Below are 19,398 nucleotides of genomic sequence, written 5' to 3'. Positions count from 1 at the left end.
TGTTATTTTTCATAATCGCTTTGATTATAAAGATGAGGGTTTTCTTAAACTGATGGAAAGATTAAATGAAAATATTAGGATTCTTAGCTCTCCATGGTTGCAGGTGAGAGTGAGATCTTTTGTTCCTGAGAAACCATTTAAGTGCCTTTATCTGACAAGTGCAAAGGTCCACATGGACCAAGCTGTGAAGAGATTGTTCAGACAGCACAGGCCCCACAGAGCTGATGTCACTAAACACTGTGAAAGATGATAGAAACTTTTATTCACACACAGGAAACGAGTGTCCAAATACTGGATTGCTGTTTGTGCTCATTACCTTCTTGTCCTGTGATTTTTCCACTGAACACCAAGCCTTGGTTTTATAAAGCCCACTTTGATGACTAGACAAAGAAAGTCTTTGTCAATCACTGGACATCCAGGCTGTTTTATTCTTAAAATATTCATTTATTGGAAAGGCAGGAACACAGAGACAGGGAGAAATGAAACAGAGATCTTCCATTTGCTGGTTCACTTTCTGAATGTCCCTAACAACCAGGGCTAGGCCAGGCAGCTGCCAGGAGCTGGACCTAAATACTTGATCTAAGTACTTGAGCCATCACAGACCCAGTAGCAGGAAGTGGCATAGATGGGACTTGAGGGAGCACACAATATACGACGCTGGCATTCCAGCTTTACCTGCTGGACGACAATATTCTGATTGCCTTTTATATTTCAAGTTTATAACAAAGATTTATGTAAAAAATAAGATTCATACATATTTTTATGTAAAAAATAAGAATCATTTTTTAAAATTTTTACTTAGTAAATATAATTTCCAAAGTACAGTTTATGGATTACAATGGCATTTCCCCCCCACAACCTCCCTCCCACCCGCACCTCTCCCATCTCCCGCTCCCTCTCCCATTCCATTCACATCAAGATTCATCTTCTATTATTTTTATATATAGAAGATCGATTTAGTATATATTAAGTAAAGATTTCATCAGTTTGCACCCACACAGAACATAAAGTGTAAAATACTGTTTGAGTACTAGTTATAGCATTAATTCACATTGGACAACACATTAAGGACAGAGATCCCACATGAGGAGTAAGTACACAGTGACTCCTCTTGTTGACTTAACATTTTTACACTCTTGTTTATGGCATCAGAAAACTCCCTAGGCTCTAGTCATGAGCTGCCAAGGCTATGGAAGCCTCTTGAGTTCGCTGACTTTGCTCTTATTTAGACAAGGTCATAGTCAAAGTGGAAGTTCTCTCCTCCCTTCAGAGAAGGCTATGTCCTTCTTTGATGGCCCATTCTTTCTACTGGGATCTCACTCACAGAGATCTTTCATTTAGGTCCTCTTCTCTCTTTTTTTTTTTTTTTTTCTTTTGCCAGAGTGTCTTGGCTTTCCATGCCTAAAATACTCTCATGGGCTCTTCAGCCAGATCTGAATGCCTTAAGGGCTGATTCTGAGGCTAGAGTGCTGTTTAGGACATCTGCCATTTTATGAGTCTGCTGTGTATCCTGCTTCCCATGTTGGATCATTCTCTCCATTTTTGATTCTATCAGTTAGTATTAGCAGACACTAGTCTTGTTTGTGTGATCCTTTTGACTCTTAGACGTATCAGTGTGATCAATTGTGAACTGAGATTGATCACTTGGAATAGTGAGATAGCATTGGTATATGCCGCCTTGATGGGATTGTATTGGAATCCCCTGGCACATTTCTAACTCCACCACTTGGGGCAAGTCAGCTTGAGCATATCCCAAATTGTATATCTCCTCCCTCTCTTATTCCCACTCTTATATTTAACAGGGATCACTTTTCAGTTAAACTTAAACACCTAAGAATAATTGTGTGTTAATTCCAGAGTTCAACCAATAGTATTAACTAGAACAACAACAACAACAACAAAAAACACTAAAAGGGATAAAGTATTAAATTGTACATCAACAGGACAAGGGTTGATCAAGCCACTGTTTCTCATAGTGTCCCTTTCACTTCAACAGGTTTCCTTTTTTGTGGTTGGTTAGTTGTCATTACCTTTATAAAAATTATGTGTGAGTCTAGCAAATGATTTTAATATTTGATCTTCTGGTCAGATTTCTCTGCCTCAAATATTTCTATAAGCATATAGAACTACCACATATTTAAATAAAAATTTTCCCTGAGATGGGCACAAAATTTTATTCATAATTACAACCGAATTCCCAACAGGGCTTTGTGTGTGTGTGTGTATATACATATATATATACACATTTGTTATTTATTATATATAATTTATTATATGTAATTCATCAAATTATTGTCTTGTTATTTAGGTCTGCAATAATTTCCCTGCACTTATGGACTATTTGCCAGGAATTCATAAGACTTTCATAAAGATTTTTGATTATACAAAAAATTTCATTTTGGAGAAAGTGAAAGAACACCAAAAATTCCTGGATATTAACAATCCTTGGGATTTTATTGATTGTTTCTTGATCAAAATGGAGCAGGTAAATTGTTCACAACAATTCATCTTTGATATATTTTGTATTTTGATGTTCATCCCATAATTCTGTAGAAACAATGAATGTTAAAATGGTCAGGCTATTTTGACAAGCACTTTAAAAATATGTGTTGTAGGAGTGAACTTTTAGTATCCTGAAAAATATTAAGAGATTTCACATAAAGTTTATGGAAATAAAGAATTAAAAGAGAAGTTTACTTTAGTGTATAAAAGGAAGCTGAGCTTTTTAAAAAATAATGTACATTTCAAAAAATGTTTTTAAAGACACAGAATATAAAATTAAATTTTTAAATGATTAGAATACTCTGAACTTGTTCTTTAGATGAAAATAATCTACCCAAGGAGAAATATAATGCACATCTCGGGTGAACTGAAAGCTGTTACATCAACTAAAAATCACCGACTATCATGCGATAATGTGAAGAAGACATCATCACTGAACAAGTGTAAGAGAGAGGGGCACATAGCTTAGCCTGGGAGGGTTTTGCGCATATCCTGCACATTGAAGGAGGTCTTTAGAAGTTTGCAGTTCAGGACAGGAGAGGGAATTTCAGGTGGAGTGAGTGGTGTGTGTGGAGGTGTTCAGTGTGCAGTGGGAAAGAGTAGGTGGAAGGAAGACAAAGACTTAGCTCACTGTAACACAGTAAGTTGTGCAGAGGTGGAGAGAGAGGTTGGTGTCTAGGAGGCAACCTGCAGGTGTGGATCATGTTGTCACTGCATTGTTTGTTGACAAGCCTACTTGTTCCCTATTGTATTACCTTGGCACCCTGGCCAAAGGTCAGTTGTACATAAATCTAAGTTTGTTTGTGGGCTGTCAGCTCCACTACATTGACCTATGGGTCTGTCATTACGTCAGCAGTACTTGAAGTTTTAATTACTGTAGTTTTCATGTAGAGGAGTGTGAGACCTTTAATGTGGTTGTTCTTCTTCAAAAACAATGTGGGTATCTTAATCCTTTGAATGTCAATATAAATTTTAAGATAAGCTTGTACATCTCCACAAAGATGCCAGTGAATATTTGGAGGGGTTGCATTAAAACCGTAGATCTTTTTTGTTGTTTCCTATAAAAATTAAAAGGAAATTCATGTAACATAAAATGAGGCATTTGCAAGTTTACACTAGTGTTATTTAATGTATTCCCTATTCTGTGCAAACACCAGCTCTCACTACTTTCAAAACCTTTACATCACTCCACAGTAACCTATCCTATCCATTAAATGATCACTCCCCATTCCCTACCTTGTCAGGTAGTGAGCTGTAATCTGCTCTCTGTCCCTGTGGATTTGCATATTACGAGTCCTTAATGTAAAAAGGCTCAATGTATGTGCCCTTCTGTTTCTGGCCCCTTTAATTTTGCACATTGTTTAGATGCCCATCTAAGTTGTGGTTTGTATCACTGCTTCATTCTTTTTTGTAGCTGAGTAATATTGCATTTTGTATGTTCATATACCACAGTTTGTTGATCATTCATCTATTGATGGATGTTTGTGTTATTTTATCCTTTTGGTTATTAGAAATAATGCTGCTATGAACATTTACATTTAAGTTTCTTTATGGACACACTTTCACTTTTCTTGCATACTCCTAAATGTGGAATTTCTGGGTTATATGGTTATATTGTCTTTGTAATTACCATGGGAATACTGTTAACATCCAAAATCTACAATAGTCTACTTTGATTTGATATCAATAAACTTCAAATTGCATTCATTGATTCTGTCCCTATCTAGCTCCATCACCCCTTTCTTTGTCATTTGTGAGTTTCATGAATAAAATATATGTATATATATATATATATATGTCATCTACAAAAAGAAATAATCTTACTTTTTTATTTGAATGCATTTATTACTTTTTCATGTCTAATATCTCAGGCTAGACCTTCCAGAGATATGTTGAATAGCAGTACTGAAAATACATATTCTTTGTATTTATTTTTCCATTATTTCAGAGAATAAGCTTTTTGGCTTTAAGAATTTAATAAGATTCAGTATTATAACTTTTAATATATGCCATATCAATATAAGGAAGTTTTTTCTATTTGTATTTTTTTTTAATTTTATTTGACAGATAGAGTTAGACAGTGAGAGAGACAGAGAGAAAAGTCTTCCTTCTGTTGGTTCACCCCGCAAATGATCGCCACGGCCAGCGTGCTGCGCCGATCGAAAGCCAAAAGCCAGGTGCTTCCTCCTGGTCTCCCATGCGGGTGCAGGCACCCAAGCACTTGGGCCTTCCTCCACTGCTTTCCCTGGCCACAGCAGAGAGTTGGAGTGGAAGAGAAGCAACCGGGACTGGAACTGGGTGCCCATATGTGATGCCAGTGCCGCAGGCGGAGGAATAACCAAGTGAGCCATGGCACCAGCCCCTTTATTTGTGTTTTCTTAGCCATTTTTTATCATGAACAGTTTTACATTTTTCAAAATTTTGTTAAGTCATTTTATATATGCAAGAATACAAACATAGTGATTTTTTTTTTAATTATTTTTTTGACAGGCAGAGTGGACAGTGAGAGAGAGAGACAGAGAGAAAGGTCTTCCTTTGCCGTTGGTTCACCCTCCAATGGCCACCGCGGCCGGCGCACTGCGGCCGGCGCACCGCGCTGATCCGATGGCAGGAGCCGGGAGCCAGGTGCTTTTCCTGGTCTCCCATGGGGTGCAGGGCCCAAGCACCTGGGCCATCCTCCTCTGCACTCCCTGGCCACAGCAGAGGGCTGGCCTGAAAGAGGGGCAACCGGGACAGAATCCGGTGTGCCGGCGCCGCTAGGCGGAGGATTAGCCTAGTGAGCCACGGCGCCGGCCCACAAACATAGTGATTTTTAACAACCTACCCTTGCCTTCCACTTGTACTCCCAACTTCTTTTTCCTCCCGCTACTATTCTCATTCTTATTTTTTGCAAACATCTATTTTCAGTTAATTTTATAAGATTAACCTTGCACTAGGTAGAGTTCAACAATAGTATGAAGAAAAAAAAATGTTCCTCAACAATCAAGACAAGAGCTTTGGAAACCATTGCTTCTCAGAGTGTCAATTTCACATGTAGAGATTAGGTTTTAGGCATGCTATTAGTTGCCACAGATCAGAGAGAACATATGGTATTTATCTTCTTGGGACTGACTTATTTCACAGAGAATGGTTTCTAGCTGCATCCATTTTATTAGAAAATACAGGAATTCTATTTTTTAACCGCTCTGTAATGTTCCATAGTGCATATATACCATAATTTCTTTATCTAGTCTTCAGTTGATGGACATCTGGGTTTATTCCATATATTTAGCTATTGTGAATTGTGTTATAATAAGCATGGGAGTACAGATAACTCTTTCATATGCTGATTTTTTTTTCCAAATTGGGGATGTTTTCTGTAATTATTTCACTAAAGAGACTTTCGATTTCATTCTTTCTTCTCACACATTTAGGAACTCCTATGACACATATGTTGTGTCATTTGATGGTATCCCATAAATCTACAACATTGTTTTTAATTTTTCTAATTGCATCTACCTGAATGAAAAATTAGCTATTCTAGTTACGTATAACTGGAAACACACATTTCTCCTTCTGTGACTGGGTTTTCCTAATTTTGTTGCTATTAGACATTGTGTATTTTATTTTTATCTCCAGGAACACAGACTTATAATTCTGCTATAATAATTTTTATTTAAAATAACATAGAAACAAAACACTTATATTAAAATTATAAAAATATTAATTTTAGCATTAATTGTAGAGTTAATCTTTTTTAACTTATTTACTTAAAAATATTTATTTATTTGAAAGGCAGAGCTATAGAAAGAGAGAGGGAGAGACATAGAGAGACATCTTCCATGCACTAGTCACTCACCAAATGACTGCAATATCCAGAGCTGCACCCATCCAGAGCTGGGAGCCTGCAGCTTCTTCCAGGTCTCCCACTAGAGGGCAGGAACCCAAGCCCTTGGGCCACCTTTCACTACTCTCCCAGGCACATTAGCAGGGAGCTGGATTGGAAGTAGAGCAGCAGGGACTTGAACTGTTACCCATATGAGATGCAAGAACTGCAGGTGGTGGCTTTACCCATTACACCACAGCACCAGCCCTATATAGTTACTCTTTTTTTTTTTTTCTTTTTTGACAGGCAGAGTGGACAGTGAGAGAGAGAGACAGAGAGAAAGGTCTTCCTTTGCCGTTGGTTCACCCTCCAATGGCCGCCGCGGCCGGCGTGCTGCAGCATGTGCACCGCGCTGATCCTATGGCAGGAGCCAGGTGCTTCTCCTGGTCTCCCATGGGGTGCAGGGCCCAAACACTTGGGCCATCCTCCACTGCACTCCTGGGCCAGAGCAGAGAGCTGGCTTGGAAGAGGGGCAACCGGGACAGAATCCAGTGCCCCGACCAGGACTAGAATCCGGTGTGCCGGCACCAGGAGGAGGAGGATTAGCCTATTGAGCCGCGGTGCCGGCCATATAGTTACTCTTAACAGGAATATTTATCCCTTAATATGACTTTTATTTCTGAGTTTCTTTGTTTTTTGTTCTATATTTTCTTTCTCATTGGTATACTCTAGTTTTAACCACATATTCTTGTAATTGTATTTCATTCTTCTTACATAATATCCTTCAGCTCTTTGAACATTTTAGAAATTTAACTTAAAGATTTTATCATATGTCTGATGTTTTGGCATCCTCAGGAATGACTTCCTTTAAATCATTTTTAAAATTTTTAATGGACAATGTTTAATGCTTCTTTGTATACCATGTAGTTTTTTGTTGAGAACTGGACATTTAATAAATCATAACGTGACAATTCTGGAAATGAGACTTTCTGCCTTGCACAAATTGCCGTTTATCCTTGAGAGAGCCTGCAGCTATCTGTTTATTTAAAAATTTTTATAAATTGCGTTAGCAAGGTTATAGTTCCTGTCTTGTGATCACTTGACTCTTGTTCCATTTTCTCTGCTATCAGTCAGTGATGTGACACAGATTTCATCAAAATCTTGGGTCTAGTAAGAATAGAAAAATGCTAAAGTCATTCCGCTTCTTTAAATTCCTCACTTAATGCCCTGGAGAAGTTGTTGGAGCACATGGGATTGAAACAATGCCCAGCCCATCAGCAACCAAAAGGCACAACTCCTTATTTTTAAAGGAAAATATTCCCCTTGCCCAGTCTGGGACCAGAAAGCCACACGGAAGCACAGGACACTGGCCCCAAAGTTGCCTGCCACAGAGCTGAGGTACGACATATGTTGGCCTATACTTATATGAGAAACGCCAAAATTCCCAGAAATACAGCAGACAAGATCTTCATCAAGCACTAGCCCTGAAGGCTGCAACTATCTGACGAGCATCCAGAGTCCTGAAATACTTGCCCCAGACAGATCCTTCAAGGTCAGTGATTTTCTTTTCCTGCAGGGACTGATTCCTGAACTTCCTGATGTAGCATGCTTGTGACATTGCTCCAGAATTGCCATCATAGCAGTATCACTGCTCTATGAAATGGAAAGTCTACCCCTTGGCTATTGTTTCATAGAGTGTAGCTTAATTATGACAGGTTATGTGCTAGTACCCAGTGAATCCCCAAATCCACTTATAAAGAAGGGAATGTTAGTGATGCTTTGTGAGCACACTGCTTGTCTTACTGATTCAAGAGAAATTATAACTTGATGAACTTAGCAATCTCTCTGAAGGCGGGATTACCAGGATATGAGTGTCTGTGTGTAGTGATTTCATGTTTTGAGAGGATTTAGTTAATTTTCTGGGTGATGACTATATAACACTGACATAACTCAGGTCATTTTGATGTTATGAAAACATCTGATTTAGGGGCTGGGATTTAGTGATAAAAATGCTGATTTAGGGACTGGTGAGAAAACTATAAATATAAATTATCTCTTGTCATCAGTATTTAAAAATTTCCTTTTATTGTCAGTTCTCTATCACATAATTTTTTCAGTAAGAGGTGAGATAACACACTTTTTCCCTTGTGCACACTCTCATTTAAAAAACAACTGCACACTTACAAATGTGAAATAATGCTTTAAAAGTAGAAGGAAGTGAGTACAGGAACCAGCTCATAACTCTCCAGTAAATGCCTGAAACTCCCACAGCAGTTGCAGAGGTGATCATTAGCTTGCAGAGAGGGAGAGGCTTTAACCCAAGTGTGGCAGAGGAAGGGTCATCAAGGAAGGGGAGCTAGTCTGTGTCCCCACATCCCCATGGGTCAGGATTTGGAAATCCCAAGTGTCAAAGAAGGTAGAACAAGAGGTTGAGACACGGGGTTATCCCGGTCCCAGTTCCCCCCACAACTCCTCTTCTCAGCTAAGTGAATTTCCCCTCAGGAAAAGGGAGTTCAATTTCTGGGCACATCAAGCCTCAGAAGCCCTTTATTCAGGCACAGAGGTGTGAGGTGAAGGCTGCAAAGAAAAGTGTGGCTCTCTTGGAGTTCCAAGACCTTGGCTCTTCTCTCCTGAAATTCAGCTGCCACATGAATCCTCCAGAGAGCAAATGGTTCTAATGGAGACCTCCATATTTTGCCTTCTTGATAAAATATTATTTCCAAGTGTTCAGCAAAGTAAATGAAATAAAAGCATCTGCATAAGACACAAGGCCATGGAGTTTCAGAACAGAAGAATAAAAGAGAAAATCACCATCCATTTCAGAGAGATGGGCAAGATCATATCAAAAGATTTAGGACCTAGAATAGCATCAGAATTCTCAAGAGTAACTATTATCTCATTAATAGCAAAAGGGTATCTTTAAACCTTCATGTTTGCAAAAAACTTACTTATCCCATTTTCTCAGAAAAATACAGAATGTGGTTCTCCATCCAAATGTCAGAAACCAAGTGAGAAGTTGTGGGCTCTAGGAACTGAAAGCTCCCACAGGAGGATAGAGTGTCGGGGATTCTGGTACCAGGCACTGGACATATTCACTTCTGAGTAGACCAAATGGATAGGCAGACATGAGCAGAGACATGAAGAACAATAATGAAGTGACTAATAACCTGAAGTTTCACAATGACCAGAGAATTATCAGCAGGTGTTTGAAACATCTATCTGAGCATTGGGAAATATTTCTTTCCAGGAGATAGAAAATTGTGAATGGAAAAATGATGACAAAATTAATAATGTCAAAGAAAGTGATAAAAATTAAAGACGAAGAATTGTCTCTCTAGGATACTATATATATATATATATATATATATATATATGTGTGTGTGTGTGTGTGTGTGCTCAGAATGCTGAAAAATGAATGCTGATATGATCAAAATGTGTGATCTAAATATATCCTGCTAAATGGAGTGACTGCTGTATGCCTGTCATTGTGGGCATGTGTGTATATGGGAGAAAGATGGAGATGAAAATTCCCATCTGTCTGACGAGGAAATAAATAAATGTAAAAGTCGGTAATAAAGAAATAGATGTTTTTAAGAAACATGATTATAAATTATAGGTATGCTCAAAAGGGCTAAATTTGGGGAGTAGGAAGATGATAAGAGTACCATTGCAAGTGAACACACATTCCAAAACCTGTAAATACATATACAGACTCACAAAAGATAAAAATAACATGTATCAACACAGCCACACCCACATCCACACAAACATCTGTTTTAACATAACTTAAGCCCTATGCCTTTTAAAAGCTAGATTTCATTCTTGTATTCCTTTCTGCAAGGACAGTGTTTTCTTGATTTAATTATATTTTGATTTTTTTTTTGGGGGGGTGAGCATTTTATTACTTGTATTTGTGTTAGTTTCATCTGTGCATTTATATGGCCTATATGTACCAATATATCATACTGGTAGTTTGTAGGAGAGTACACTGTATCTTTTTGTGGTAACTTACATTTCTTTCTGGGCTTGTAGCTTATAATTCTGTTGAGATACCTTCATTAAGGTTCAAAAAACCCTAAATTGCCAATTTTCTCATTTTCTCCATTATTTCTTACTTGTGCCTTCTCAGCTAAAGTCCAGGAGGAGATCGAGCGTGTGATTGGCAGGCACCGGAGCCCCTGCATGCAGGACAGGAGCCGCTTGCCCTACACGGATGCTGTGATACATGAGATCCAGAGATACATTCACCTGCTCCCCAATAACCTGCCCCATGCAAGATAATCTTGTTTCTTTTACATTAAACCTCAGTGCTCTTAAGCTTCTCACCCACAGTGTGGTTCCAGCCCTGCCCACATCCTGTGAAAGTAGGGGAAAGTCCCTGTGTGTGGCATCTTGATGGACTCAGTGCTACTTCCCTCAGATCTTGGTGTGTGGCAGTGGGTGTCTGCCAATTGTTTTGGTTCATTTCCAAATGAATGTTAAAGGTGTCAGTTGTCAATTTCCCTGTTTTTCAAGTTTTATCAGTATGACATTAAATCTCTATAGAGATTCAGTAGAGGTTGACATCTTGACAGGTTGAATCTGCATTTGTGAATGTATTTTGATACCCTTTGATTAGGCTCTTTGTTATTTCCTCAGTAATGTTTTGTTTTTAGTACAATGGTTTACAAATTTTTTGTTGTTGTTGGATAATTAACATTTTTACATTTGTTAGAAATTGTTAAAAAGCTTTTACCTTTTTTTAACACTGCATATTAAAATATAAAATATTTTCTTTATTTTAATATTTACTTACTTGAAGGCAGAGTTAGAGAGAGAGAGAATCTTAATCTGTTGGCTTACTTCACAAATGGCAACAAATCTAGGGCTGTCCAGGCTGAAGCCTGTACCAAGGAATTTTCTCTGGTTTGCCACATGGCTGTAGGAATCAGGCAATTAGGCCTATGTATATTCACTGTATTCCACCCTCCCCCTAAATTTAAGTATTATGAGTAAATACACATAGTTACATTTGCATTACTACATATTGTTTAAGGCTTCAGTATTTTTATTCTTGAGTTTTTGTGTTGCAATTTTTCCTCCTTTAGAATTCTTTTCAGATTTTTGATATCAAGACAATGGTGGCCTCATAAAATTATGTGAGAAATGTTCTCTAACATGGTTCTAATCTTTAAAATTTTAAAATTTTAATTTTAGTTATCAACAGCGTCAATTTGTTGTATAGATCCAATTCTAAGAACTACCCTCCATCCCTCTTCCCTCTGTTGCATCAGGTTTGGGGACCTGCTGGAGGGGATTGCTGTACTTGCTGTTTTATACTCATCTCTCAGGTTCACCCTGTGCCTGATGTCTTTAGAGAGTGTGGTGCTCCAAGGGTGTGAGCCACTCACTCCCTCTGCACAGGGCAGTGTTGTGTAGAAATCTGCACACTGCATGGATGAGTCTACTCTCTCACAAATCTGTTGAGTGATTTCTTCCACCACAGTCTAGGGCCATTGATCTTACTGGAGATAATCATCTTAGATTGGAATTAGCAAATTTTTTGTAATTGGCCAAAAAGCAAATATGTTCAACTTTCCAGGCCATGGCTTTCTCTTTCTGCCCTTAAAGAATGGAAACAGTCATAGACAAAGTGTAAATGAATGAGGTTTCTTGTTCCAGTTTTTATTGAAATTTATGTTTCATGTAATTTTTATGCATCAAAAATATTCTTTTGTATTTTTTCGGCTTAAGCATTTTTAGCACCCCTCCTCCTGTAGAAAAACAGGTGAGAGGCTGGACTTGTGAATGTTATTTGGTGATGACATTACTGTCCAGTAAAACTATCTGCAATAATATGTGGTCTATTTGGGATTTGTGTCCTAGCTGAAAAAAGTTTACCTGCACAAGGTGTCAAATTTACACTTACCTGTCATTAGAAGTTTTATTGTTTTAGCTCCTGTGTTTAGACCAATGGCTTATTTCATATTGATTCTAATTTATGCTGTACAGATCATGCTTCATTTTTTACTTTATAAATGTCCAGTTGTTTGAGTATATTTGTCGAAATTATATTTTTCATCTCCATTTTTATTTTACCAATTGTAATATATGTGTATATATAAGTATGGTTCAATAAGTTTGTGGAAAATGAAAGCAAAATATAATATACACTTCCAGTAATATTTCAAAGACCCTTGTACCTTCATATATATTTGTAGATAGGAAGTGTGTATATATCTGCTTTTATAACGATATATTTATTTTTACATCAATACTTTAGTGTGTTTGTTCCAATAATGAGGATTTTCACTATACAACGATAATAGCATTCATACATAGGATTTATTGATACAATAATATTTTATATGACTTACAAGAAAGCACATAAGTGCTTGGTGTATTCCCTGAACCACAGTGGTGAGGTAGGGGCAGATTCTGAGTTAGGATTAAACTATAATAAAGATCTCCCTCAATTTTAACATGAGCACAAACAAACTGTGCCACAGTGATAAAAGGTCACGGGTTTCATACTTGCTACTGAACCCACGTGCTCACATGGAAGATGCTGCTACAGGGTATTTTAGCAAAATCACTGCCACCGCTTATCTCTGCTCATTACTTGGTCTGTGTGGCCGGGGATGTCACTGCTCTTCCTGGGACTTGGGCTTCCTCCTCTGTTGATCAAACATTGTCCTAAGTGATTTCCACTGTTTTTTTAACAGCTCAGTGACTTCTTCATACTTGGATTATCTGTTTATGTTTTATCCAGGGCACGGACATCATAACAACACTGATATCTGTGCTACATGATGAAAAAGCATTTCCTAACCCAAAGGTATTTGACCCTGGACACTTTCTAGATGAGAGTGGCAACTTTAAGAAGAGTGACTACTTCATGCTTTTCTCAGCAGGTATAAAATTCATTTCCATGGAACTTCATAGAAGATAACTCTTTTAATTCAAATTTTTTCTTCATATAGGGTGAGCAAATTTCATGTGTTCCATATGTACAGATTAAGAGTATAATGATACTACCCACCCTATACTCCATCCCTCCCACACTCCTTCCGTCCTCCTCCTTCCTTATTTTTTCTTTTAGTTTATACAATGATATCTCTTCAGTCTGTATTCTGTTCACAAGTATAACCCTCAAATAAATAAAGAATTCAACCAGTAGTAAGTAGAAAAACCGCTCTTTCTCAAGAGTATTGATAAGGACATTAATCATAATCAAATGTTAAATGTGAATTTTGTTCACATACATTACCTTATTTTGTACTCTGTCAATGCATATCAGGGAAAGCATATGATATTTACATTTTTGAACTGGCATATATCACAAAGCATAAGGTTTCTAGCTGCAAAAGACAGGATTTTTTTTTTTTTTTGATGTGTATTCCACAGTGTGTATATAATCACAGTTTCTTATCCAGTCATTAGGTGAAGGACAGCTGAGTTCAGTCTATTTTTATTTATTTATTCAGTTTATTTTTATTTATTTCTATTTATTTAGAAATAAATAAAAATAAAATAACAATCCTAGTGTCAGTTCTCTGTATTCTCTTCATTCGTGCATCAAGCAGATGAGAAATAAAAGAAAATAGAGTCCCAGTAGTTCCCACCAGTCTTCATAATGACAAGCAGAGAGAAGGATGAAAAGGAAGATGGAAGAAAGCTGTCTTGTCTGAGTCTCACTTAGAGTTATTGGAGTTGTGGTTTCAGAAGAGAGAAACAAATCTTTTAAAGATTTATTTATTTATTTGAAAGTCAGAGTTATAGAGATGGGGGAAAGAGTGAACAGGAGTGGAGAGGCAGAAGGAGAGGGAGGGAAAGAAGAGAGAGGGAGAGAGAGAGATAGCGAGAGAGAGAGAGAGAGAGAGAGAGAGAGAGATCATTCTTCCACTAACTGGTTAATTTACAAAAAGCTGTAATGGCTAGGGCTTAACCAGAAAAGTCAGGAGCTTCATCCAAGTCTGCTATGTGGGTATCAGGAACCCAAGCACTGGGGTCATCTTGTACTGTTTTTCTTGGCTTTACCTGCTATGCCATTATGCTAGGCCCTAAAAGAAACTCTGCTAAGAATGGTTCTAACCTGTAGGGAAAGTTGAGAGGATCAGCTCAAGGGAAGATGATCATTATATTTTACAGTCCCATATTCCTTCTTGTGGCTACTGTGAACATAGAAGAAAAATTTGGAATATCATTTTACTCCCGATTTTGATCAATTATTTTGGTAATCATTCACTAAATTCATGTTGGTTTTGAAAGCCACAGATTAGAGTGAATCACGCAATAGTGAATCAAAGCACACTCTGATAATGTTGGTGAATCCAGGCAAACTGAAGGCCTTTTTTGAAGAAGAGAGCAACACATGGAACACATGGAATCAGTTCAGAAGTCTAACATCAGCAGTTTGTGTGTCTTTGATCTTGGGACTGAATCTCCCAGGCCAAGTTTCCTCATCCTTCAAATTGAATGATTTTACCTTAGGCAAAGTTAACAGAATCCAAATAATGTGTAGGGTGTGAAACTCTTTGTTAATTGTCAGAATCTCTCTATTCATGGCCAATAAATCATTCTCTAAGTTGTTTTTGACAAAACTTAATTTTTACAAATACAGTTTCGAAATAATAGCTCTGGGCTGGCACCACGGCTCACTAGGCTAGTCCTCTACCTGTGGCACTGGCACCCCGAGTTCTAGCCCTGGTGGGGTGCTGGATTCTGTCCCGGTTGCTCCTCTTTCAGTCCAACTCCCTGCTGTGGCCAGGGAAGGCAATGGAGGATGGCCCAAGTACTTGGGCCCTGCACCTGCATGGGAGACCAGGAGGAAGCACCTGGCTCCTGGCTTCGGATCTGTGTAGCGCACCGGCTGTAGCTGCCATTTTGGGGGTGAACCAACGGAAGGAAGACCTTTCTCTCTGTCTCTCTCTCTCACTGTCTAACTCTGCCTGTCAAAAAAAGAAAAAGAAATAATAGCACCATCCAATTTACAGAAACATCTGATGATACTGTAAAAACATGCCTTTGTATAACCATAGTCACTGGTGATCTAGTAACATTTTTCTTTCAGTGAGGTTTACCTTCTTGTGAGCAGTGTCACCTCCTGTTCAGGTCAACAAATTGTGGTTCTTTGAGCTGTGGGTCTATTAAATGATTTCCCTTCCTCTACTCCTATATTGCACCTGTAAGTACATTCTTTCTAATATTTCCCTGAATTGCTGAATTATCTACTTTTCATTTCAGACTATGACAGTCCCAAACCTACAGAATCATGCTTGGCTACAGCCAAAAGTCAGGTGAGGGTAGTTTTAGTTTCCCAAGAGTTTCCCTCAAATTCTCTGAGATTTTCTCTTTCCTTAGTTACACTGACTAAATTTTACTTCTATGATGAATAAACGGGAAGAACCCTCTCTTTTTCTGTTCATGTGAGTACATATGGTTTTTTATTCTTGAAGTCAATTAAAGGAGCTCCTATTAAGAGGAATGTCTGTTTCATTATGAACATAGTGTGTTGTTTGTTGAGAGTAACTAATATTTTAGGTTTCCTTTGTTTGTTGAAGTTACTCTGGAGGCTGCCTATGTGTAGGACATAGTACACAAGATGGGAATCAGAAGATCTCATAGAACCCCCGGAATAGACACTGTGGCATAGTAGTGCAGCTGCTGCTTTTGACACAGGCATTCAATGTCAGAAACTTGGGTTTGGTTTCTGGTTTCACTTTTTGAGCTGGTTTATGCTAGTGCTATACCTGGAGTCAGTAGATGATTTCTCAGCTCTTGGGCCCCTTTCACCCATGTGGTAAACCTGGATTGACTTCTGGGTTTCTGATTTGACCTGTCTCAGCCTTTGCTGTTGTGGGAATTTGGGGGAGTGAACAAAGATACAGGATATGGATCTCTAACCCTGTCTACTCTATCTCCCTCTCTTTCTCTTTCTGCCTTCCAATAAAGAAAAATAAAGTTTTAAAAGCTATATTAAATTTATTTAAAACAACTCTCCAAAGCAAATTGAACACAAAATCTAAAATTCCCTTCTGTGACTTGTAAGCCCTGTGACCCTGGCCAAGTCCTCTGTTGTCTTTGAATCTCTATTCATTTGAAAAACAAAAATTAATATTCTCTGCTTTCTCAAGTTTTCCTTTTAAAATTTAATGGTAAATCATGCCAATTGATATAGCTAGTGACTTGATCATTTTTGTTTGTTCAATATGTATGGTTTATGGTTACTTTCTAATGTTTAGTTACCTATAATACTAGTAGAGTATATAAAATATTTGAATAGCTGCCATCATTGAGTACAAAGTGTTTAAGTTTTGGCATACTTCTAAGACACACTTCCATATATATTTTATATGCATATAAAATACATTGATATACAAGGAATAGCATATTGTGATTTCTTTTAGTCATAAAAAGACAGAATTTGGCATAATTTTGTTTTATTATAATTAATTCTCTATCATGACTGCACATGGAAACCACCGTTTTGTTTTTGTTTTTTTTTTTTCTATTACAAATACATGGGCACAACCTAATATAATGAAATTACAATTTCCCGAGTGGGCATAGGTCACAAAGTGATGGGAATAAACTTTTTTTCTTCTCTGTAAAGGAGGCAAAGTCCACTCGGAAGAGAGGATAAAGTGCATCCTTGCGGCCGACGCCATGGCTCACTAGGCTTATCCTCCACCTAACAGCGCCAGCACCCCAGGTTCTAGTCCTGGTCAGGGCGCCAGATTCTGTCCCGGTTGCCCCTCTTCCAGTCCAGCTCTCTGCTGTAGCCAGGGAGTGCAGTGGAGGATGGCCCAAGTGTTTGGGCCCTGCACCCCATGGGAGACCAGGAGAAGCACCTGGCTCCTGCCGACGGATCAGCGTGGTGCACCCGCCACAGCAAGAAGGCTGTGGCGGCCATTGGAGGGTGAACCAACAGCAAAGGAAGACCTTTCTCTCTGTCTCTCTCTCTCTCACTGTCCACTCTCCCTGTCAAAAAAAAAAAAAAAAAGGTGCATCATTGTTTTGACCCATCAGAGAAGCATATTAGCAACAGTGGTATAAAGCCTGTGCTTCCCAGCTCACAAGGATCCCAGGAAGAAGAGAATGGATCCAGTTGTGGCCCTGGTGTTGGGGCTCTGCTGTTTACTTCTCCTTTCTCTCTGGAAGCAGAATTCCGGGAGGGGGAAGCTCCCTCCTGGCCCCACTCCTTTCCCCATCATTGGAAATACTCTCCAGATAGATGTTAAGGACATCAGCAAATCCCTAACTAAGGTAAGTATTTATTATGCTCCTCCTGTGGCATGCAAAGGGTAAACAGATTGACTCTTTTTAAAATAAAATCTATTCTTGGATGCACATTCTTAAAACAGTTGATTACATATCAAAATGCTCTCTGTAAGCTTTGATGCTTCTGCTACCAATTTCAGGAGTTGAGTAGAGAAATATTTAGGTCCTGCAGATAGAATCAAAATAACTAAGTGACAAAAATCAGGAGTACTGAGGATCTTCTTTGATTTTCAGCCATTTACCTGAGCATCAGTGGTAGTTAAGAGCTTCTGATAGAAATTTCATTCAAGAAATCATCTATTGTATTATACATGTGGTTTCTTTCTTCAGATTACTTATGGAAATTGAACTTCTCGGCAGAATCAATAAAAACTGCAATCACTATGGGTTCTGAGTGGTCCAGGTGAATGAAAGAAAGAAGTAAGCATTCAGTGGCCAACTGGTGGCATCAGAATTCTTTTAGATTCTGAGAAACCCTGCTGCGTGGCCCAGAATGTTACAGGATGGAAGAAACTGCTCCTCCCTGATGTGCTGCGTGCAATGTCCTGGCCCTGCCTCTGGTGCTGCTGCTGCTGCTTGTTCTTCCTCTTCTTCTTCTCCTTGTCCTCTGTGCTCCTCCTCCCTCTCACCCCCTCTACTCCCTTGTCCTTTTCGACTTTTTCCTCCTCTTCTTCCCTTCTCCTTCTTTTTCTTCTTCTTCAAGATTTATTTGATTTACTCAAAAGACAGAGTGACAGAAACATAGGACAGACAAAGCAAGAGATCTCCTGACCAGCACTGCAGCAAAGCACCTGGAGCCTCCTCTTGTGATGCTGGCATCACATATGGGCGCCTTTTGAAGACCCGGCTGTTCCACATCTGATCCAGCTACCTGCTAATTATAGTGGGACAGCATCAGAGCATAGTGCAATTTCTTGGGCCCCTGCACCCACATGGGAGAACAGAAGAAGCTCCTGGCTTCTGGAATCATCAAGGCCTAGCCCTAGGGCTGTGGCAATTTGGGTAGTGAAACAGCAGATTGAAGATCTCTCTCTCTCTCTCTCTCTCTCTCTCTCTCTCTCTCTGTCTCTCCTATACTTTCTGTAACTCTGCTTTTAATTAAACAAACATAAAAAAGAGACCCCAGGCTGGGGCTGTGGCATAGCATGTAAAGCTGCGGCCTCCAGTGCTGGCGTCCCAGATGGACTCCAGTTTGAGCCCCAGCTACTCCACTTCTGATGCATCTCTCTGCTATGGCTTCAGAAAGTAGTAGAAGATGCCCAAGTGCTTGGGCCCCTTCACTGGCATGGGAGACCCAAAAGAAGCTCCTGGCTTCAGATTGGCCCAGATCCATCCATTGCGGCAATTTGTTAAGTGAATCAGTGAATGGAAGACCACTCTCACTCTCTCTCTCTTGCTCTGCCTCTTTGACTCCTTCAAATAAATAAACAAATCTTTAAGAAGAGAGAGATCCCATCAGCTGTTTGACTGCACAAAGGACTGAGTGATCAGGGCTGAGCCAGGTCAGAGATGGGAGCCAGGAACTCTTCCTGGGTCTCTCAACTTATGGGTAATTGTAAATTTTATTAATACACATTTTTCTATTTGGTATAGTTGTTCAGAACAATATGATAGAATTAACTAAAAAACAGCTTTCTCAAGTATGCTATATATGGAAAGCAATTTGAGATATTGGCTAGTCATGTCTCAAGAAAGGAATTTTTTTTTTTACATTGAAATTCTTGATAAAGAAGTCTCCAATTATTTTTGGCTTCCCCAATATGGGATGTATGCTTGAAATAAATAAATTAAAATTCTCACTTTGCTCCTTTAAGGAAACTGATCCATCT

General features: G+C 38.7%; 1 protein-coding gene across 2 annotated transcripts in view; it reads left to right on the top strand.

The window, feature by feature from the left end:
• The window catches only part of LOC108175379 (cytochrome P450 2C5), a 46,421-nt gene that overhangs the window by 5,389 nt on the left and 21,634 nt on the right, over nucleotides 1-19,398 (top strand). The window contains exons 3-6 of one of the 2 annotated variants that reach the window (XR_016222095.1): nucleotides 2,309-2,485; nucleotides 2,822-7,859; nucleotides 10,437-13,200; nucleotides 15,533-18,246. The gene's annotated coding sequence lies outside the window, so the exon portion shown is untranslated. Of the gene's footprint in view, nucleotides 1-2,308; nucleotides 2,486-2,821; nucleotides 7,860-10,436; nucleotides 13,201-15,532; nucleotides 18,247-19,398 lie in introns of those variants that run through there. The other variant, XR_016222096.1, reaches the window with a different exon arrangement.

The sequence above is a fragment of the Oryctolagus cuniculus genome, chromosome 15 (genome assembly GCF_051225735.1).
Source record: "Oryctolagus cuniculus isolate XC-2025 breed Fujian yellow rabbit chromosome 15, ASM5122573v1, whole genome shotgun sequence".
Lineage (NCBI taxonomy): Eukaryota > Metazoa > Chordata > Mammalia > Lagomorpha > Leporidae > Oryctolagus > Oryctolagus cuniculus.
Note: the sequence above shows the minus strand (reverse complement) of the source record. Positions and strands in the feature narration are given on the sequence as shown.